The sequence below is a fragment of the Temnothorax nylanderi genome, unplaced genomic scaffold (genome assembly GCF_030848795.1).
Source record: "Temnothorax nylanderi isolate EJ_2023f unplaced genomic scaffold, tnyl_v1.0 TNYL_tig0687_pilon, whole genome shotgun sequence".
Lineage (NCBI taxonomy): Eukaryota > Metazoa > Arthropoda > Insecta > Hymenoptera > Formicidae > Temnothorax > Temnothorax nylanderi.
In genome coordinates this window covers 48178-55099 of record NW_027249749.1, presented here as the reverse complement: position 1 = coordinate 55099, position 6922 = coordinate 48178, and the positions used below count along the sequence as shown (strand labels likewise).

The 6922-nt window shown below is 39.7% G+C and overlaps 1 long non-coding RNA gene across 1 annotated transcript; it reads left to right on the top strand.

Moving 5' to 3' along the window:
- Positions 1-288: 288 nt before the first annotated feature.
- On the top strand, positions 289-1613 carry LOC139784833 (uncharacterized). The gene is made up of 2 exons (XR_011721695.1): positions 289-393; positions 467-1613. It is a non-coding gene; the product is annotated as an uncharacterized lncRNA (long non-coding RNA).
- Positions 1614-6922: the final 5309 nt, after the last annotated feature.

Below are 6922 nucleotides of genomic sequence, written 5' to 3'. Positions count from 1 at the left end.
TTGACTTTGTTATTAACGAAATGTTAGCGAATGTTCCGGAATGCGAGTAAAGAAAAGATCCATGCTATAACTTGACAATAATACGATTTCTTTAATGCGAATACTTCAATCGAATACTTTATCGAAAGCGTGCTTGCGCTGACATGCAACCGAAAGCGATTTTCTTGTGATACGGATTATCCCGATTATCACGATCTCAAACAATTATAGACTTGTCGATGAATTTCGAACAATTTAGCGTATTCAACAACGATTTATCATTTCAGAAGCTTCTCCAATGTCAACTGCGCAAAGCCATCCGAGCCGAACGGTATCAGTAAGATGTCGTTGAAAACCCAACATTCGAGGGTCCTTCAGGACAACCATGAAATGACCGCTAATAACAACCTCAATGTGCGACAACTTTTCTTTTCTTACCAATGTTTTATCTTACTTGAAAAGTATGTTTTGAAAACTCACTTTACAGACACCACTTTCAACATCCGGCCAGCAGTCATTGCATACGTTGTTGAAAACCCAACATTCGAGGATCCTTCAGGACAACCATGAAATGACCGCTAATAACAACCTCAATGTGCGACAACTTTTTTTTTCTTACCAATGTGTTATCTTACTTGAAAAGTATGTTTTGAAAACTCACTTTACAGACACCACTTTTAACATCCGGCCAGCAGTCATTGTGCATACCCGGGAAAAAATATTCATATCTGACAGTATATGAACATATATAAATGAGATATGAACAGATATAAGTTTTACATGCCCATATATAGAGCATATATAATCATATATGGTTATCTATCGCCATATATGATCAGATCGTACATTATACATGACACAAGATCTGATCATATAAGTTCATATATGGTCAGACATATTATTATGTGTAGCCAGATATGACACTATACATAATCGTATCTGGCCTCACATGGTCGTATATAAAGCATGTTCGACCATGTATTATCAGATATAATTATAAGTGACCATATATAACCGTATATGGCACTGTATATGATCAATATGACAAAAGACGCGATACTGTATATGGTTGTATATGTTCATATACGCGGCCGGAAATGATATAAAACATCATCAGATCTGTCTATATATAACCAGATTAGGATATAATGATATAAAATGTGTGTCCGCGCGCGCGCGCATGTGTGTGTGTGTGTGTGTGTGTGTGTGTGTGTGTGTGTGTGTTTGTGTGTGCGCGCGCGCGTGTGCTGGGCACTTTAATATGGTTAATTTGTGAACGGTGATCAGATGTGTTAAAATACCCTCAGTCAATCAGAATAAAATCAACAAATAATTTGGTAGCATTAACTTGACTTCTCAGTATTTGTACACCCTGAGCGATTCTTAAATTGTTTATTATTTCTTGGCCAAAATGTTTTGTGCCATGAACACAGTGTGCAAGAAATCCATTGAAATTTTCGAAAGGAAAAGCTGAGGTAGCCCTTAGAGGACCCCATCGTTCAACTACAAGTGGCAGGTGCAAAAGCTGATGGACGTTATATGTTAACTGACGATCGCCGTATAAACTTTCAATTTGTTTAACGAATAGTCTTACAACAACAACACTTGTTAGTAAAATTTTTGCATTCTCAAGATTACATGTTTTAATATTTTCTTGAAGCAAAATAAATAATCCCTTAACAAAAAGAATCCAGTGCTGTAAATATTCGTCTGGCCAATAATTTATCATTGCTGGCAGTGAGTAAAAAATAATCAGATTATAATATTCTGATGCTTTATAAAACTTACAATCTGTTATAGGCCGTGGCATCCGATTGAAAAAATGGGGTGGTCGAATATTTAACAAAAACCTGTCAATATCTTTGATATATTTTTTTAGACTCCAAGGTTTATTATATTTTTCTGTACATAATTGTACGATTTGCCTTCCTACTCCTAATAAAGCAGAGTGCATGTATTCAGGTAACAAGCACGTTCCTAAATCAAGAAGAGGAAGATTTGAAATAACAGAATGTCCTTTTACCCCTTTAACATAAACGTCACCTGATCGGAGTAGTTTTTGAGCTTGAGCTTCCATTCTTTGGCCAGTTCTTAGCTTTTTATCTTGATCATGAAAAGAATAGATGCGACAGTTTCTTTTGTCATTAATATTTTTGGCTTGTTTCATTTTTATTTCACAAATATTACAGCCATATCGGCCATTAAAGTTCAAAATGTTTTGCAGTTGAGCTCTTGCTGGTGCATCGGCTATTATTAAAAAAGCTACAACTCTTGTAACAAACGTTCCTCTTGTTTGTGGATGGACCCAACTGATACCTTCTTGAAAAGATCGTTCTAATTTCTCACAAAATGGTTTTAAAAAGTGTTCATTAATGGTTTACACGAATCATCATACCAAAGTCCTATAGTAATAAGAAACGATTCCCTTAAGTGTTCGGGAAGTTCTGAAATAATAAACATTAGAGGCCAACAATGACTTTTTGCACTTTTGACTAATGACAGACCATCTGTATTTAGCACCAATGTTAAATCGTACTTTTGTCTATCTTCTCTAGAATTAACTCGAACATATTCTGAACCATCCGTAATATCATTAATTTGACCATTGTCGGGTCTTGACGATAGCGGTTTTAATTTTTCAGCAAGATTTCGTTTTTCGAATAGATATTTTATCTGTTTACAAATGTCAATTTCGAAAAAGCAAGAAATACTTTTGTCGTTTGCATTGCACGAAAAACATTCATATATTCTTGTATCAGCACTACAGTAATTTAAGCATTTTTTACAGTAGAAGTGTTTAATAACGTTAAACGATGGTGCCAAATTTTCAACATATTGGAACAATTTGAAAACGCTTTTTGGCAAATTATTATCATCAGGTAGCATTTTATGCAACATTTTTAAAGCGTCTTTCAAACTAGCCTTAGTCCATTTATGTTCTACGTATGATTCTAAAAGAGTTAAAATACTTTCGTCGATAGTCATTCGACTATTTTTATACAATACTAAATCCAGCCTACTATTTTGGCATCTAGGCTCATGATCATTATCGCTATCATCTTGCCTATGATTCATGTCGTTAGAATCACTCTCGCTATCAAGCCTATCACTACTGCTTGTATTGTCTGATGCATGGTTGGTCTCAACATCAAAAACCTCACTTCCATCCTTTGAAGTTAAGATACTTGATACGGTTACGTCATCAGAATCAAGATTTTCAATAGCACTGCTTTCTTGGAAATTAATGAAAGAGCCGCTTGCCGTTGGTTTACTATTAAAATTATCATGGTTAGCAATAGAAATGTGAGCATATCCTACATTTGACTGCCATCGTTGAATTGTTCTGAGCGGTACCTGTATATTAACAAAAATTACATTTATGAAAAGGTGATCTTAGATTTTTAAAATTTTCGTCTATTTTAACTTCAAGAATATTTGGAATCTTATTTTTTTTACTATGTTGTAATAAAAAATAAAATGTTACAATTACAAAGCTAAATTATGATTATGTGATATAGTATAATATTCATTAATTAATAATATAAATTATAAATAGGAGATTGAAATCTTTAAGAATCGATCACTATTTTTGGCTCAAATAATAGAAATAATTCTTTTACAATTTGTAATATCACTATATTAATTTTACGCATTATAATTATATATACTATAAACAATATAATGAATTGAGTGCAGAACAATTTTTAAAGATCCTCAACATCAAGAGACGCGGCAGCGTCTTAACGCCAAGTAATTAAAAAGAAATTTTTAAAGCCGATCGAAGTCGAAGCCACCGCGTACTCTTGTTTATAAATAATGCTATATGAATTGTATGTATACGTACCGACACAGTATCATTCTCTAACCAACTTTTATATTTTTTCTTTCGAGGTTCGTCATCTTGATCTGATGACATTTTATGAGTTAATAATTGATTGAATTAAACGTTATTGCCTGCAAAACAAATTTATTCCCCACACAGCACAGGGAGAATCTGAGAACGACCTGAGATTATCGCAAAAGTATTGTTACGCTCGACACGCGTTCGCCGCACTCACACAGTCGCACTGTCACCGCACTCGCGAACGCGCCGCGCTTCCCCGTCACCGGGAATAAAGTTACTCTCAGTTATATAAAAGAACGGATTTATTGCTCAGAGATACAACGAGTCGCGTCCGACAAGTTCGAGGTCCAGAGCGTAATCTGACGACCGGCTGTTTGTAAACAACCGTCGTCAAGCATCCCGTTGTCCGGTTGCGATATTCTTCTGCCGCCCAGGCGTCTAACGAGCGATTCGGCATGAGCGCACAGCGAGCGCACAGCACGGGCGTAACACTACCCCCCCTCTTCCAAGATTGTCGCCCCGACAATCCGGGAGGGTAGTTCTTCGCGGTCTATATCTCCTCTAGTTCCGTGGGCTCCAGGGCACCGTATGGTTCACCTGCCCTCCTCGAGCTGCTGCTCCGAGTCAACGGACCCCATACCTCCTGGTCCCCGGTAGCCGCACCCAGGTCTCCAACCGTCTTTCTTCTGGAGAGAGCTGGCCAGGCTCCCCCCTCTGACGGTCCCATGACGACCCTGTAGGAGCTCCGCTCTTCCCGGTGTGGTCTCCCTCGCTGCCGTCCTCCTCTGTTGCCGTCCCACTTAATCTTCGGACAAGAGGGGGGGGAATCTACTTTCCGTGGACCCAACGCCCCGGAGGGCTCCCCAAGTCCCCGCCCGGCATTTGCCCTACGGCCCACGGAAAAACCACAGATCAAAAAACCGTGGACAGGCGGTCTTCTTTTAAAAAAAAAAAACTTCCTTGAGAAGTCTTCGGCCGATGTTCCGCCGCGGTAACCACATCACTCGCGTACCGCCGACTTCCCCTAGGAAAACAAAAATTATCCGCAGTAACAAGGAACTAAACGTTTGAAAATTGAAAATGAAATCATAACACGTTGTACAAGAGTTCTTTATTACAAATACATTTTTTTATTAACATTCCTTTCTCTTCCTTTCGGGCTCCGACCTACTCTAATTTCTCAATCTAATTTTCTCTCGGAATAAACAGCTAACCTGTCCGAATGAACAACTTTATTCTTATGACGAGGTGATTTCCCAATACAGTATACCACGTCACTAAGCTTCTTTATTATGAAGAAGGGACCTTCCCAATTGCTCTGCAATTTTGGAGCCTTCCCTAAAACTCTTCGGGGATTATACAACCAGACTCTCTGCCCCTCCTGAAAGAGAACTTGCCTAACTCCTCGATCGTATCGAGCCTTCATTCGAGAAGATTTCATATTCATCTGCCTCCGTGCGGCGGAATGAATCTCTTCCAATTTTCCCTTCAGATTCCTGACAAAATTTCCAACCAGAGGAGGCTCCTCTCCAAGAAGCTTCGAAGGATTTCCCCGCAAGAGGTCTGAAGGTAACCTGAGATCTCGAGCGAAATATAATTCCGCAGGGGTAACTCCAGTCGTCTCATGTTTCGCGGATCTATACGCTAGGAGAAACATAGGGATCCTTCGATCCCAATCTTTTTGGTTTTCCGAAACATATTTCGCCAGATAGTTGGTTATAGTTTGATGCTGTCGTTCCACTTGCCCATCCGACTGTGGGTGCAAAGCAGTAGTACTGGTTTTCCTTATGTCAAGCAGCCTCATCAACTCTGCGAAAAGTTTCGACTCAAAATTCTTCCCTTGGTCGGTGTGAACCTCCAAAGGTACTCCATGTCTGGAAACAAACTGAGCCACAAAAATCTCTGCAACCGTTTTAGCTCTCATATTCTTTAAGGGGAAGGCTTCCACCCATTTCGTGAAGCAGTCCACTATAACAAGTAGAAATCTATTTCCGGATTTCGTTACTGGAAGAGGGCCTAGGATGTCCATTTGAACTCTTTCTAACGGAGTCCCTACGTTATAAACCTGTAGAGGAGATTTTCCCTTCCCCGAGGGACCTTTCCTGGCGACACAGACTTTACAAGTCTTGCACCAATCCTCTACGTCCTGCTTACAGGTGGCCCAAAAATAACGTTTTCGGATCTTCTCCAAAGTTTTATTTACTCCGAAATGCCCTCCTGATGGAGAGTCATGCATTTCCTCTAAAATTCCTCTGACAAGTCTCCGGGGAACAATAAGCTGGAGAAGACTGGACTTAAGATTTGGAGCTTCCCACCTCCTATAAAGTATTCCCTCTTTCAAGACTATAGCATCCCAGTATGCCCAGTAAACTTGAGCGGAAACGTCTTCCGCAGCAATCTCAGCGCGAGGTGGGCGAACCCCAGCTTCCTTTCCACGGAGTATGATCGAAATGCTTGGATCTACTCTCTGCTCCTGTCGCCACTCTTCCAAATCTTTCGCCTCTAATACGATGCGAGCGACTCCCTTTTCCGAACTCTCAGAATTCCTCCTTTCCACCTTGGCGCAGTACTTACAGTCAAACGACTCGCAAGTCCGTCTTGACAATCCGTCAGCGTTTTTGTGAGAAAGTCCTTTTCTGTAAATAACTACAAACTGATATTGCTGAAGTCTCTCCAGCCAACGAGCCAACTGCCCATCTAAATCTTTAAAGGACATAAGCCATCGTAAAGAAACGTGATCCGTACGGATCAAAAACTCTCGTCCCAAAAGGTAATGGCGAAAGAATTTAATTGAATCTACAATCGCTAAAAGTTCTCGCCGCGTGACGTAATAATTTCGCTCGGCTTTATTGAGAACGCGACTAAAATATGCAATGACCTTTTCCTCCCCCTGTTGCTTTTGTGACAAAACCGCGCCAATTTCGATATTGGAGACGTCGGTATCTAAAATAAATTCACCCTCGTCCTTTGGAAACGAAAGTACTGGAGGAGAGGATAACACTTGCTTTAACTTTCCAAAAGCGTTTTCACATTCCTTTTCCCAAATAAATTTTGTTTGATTTCCCGTTAACACATAAAGGGGTTTAGCTAAGGAAGAGA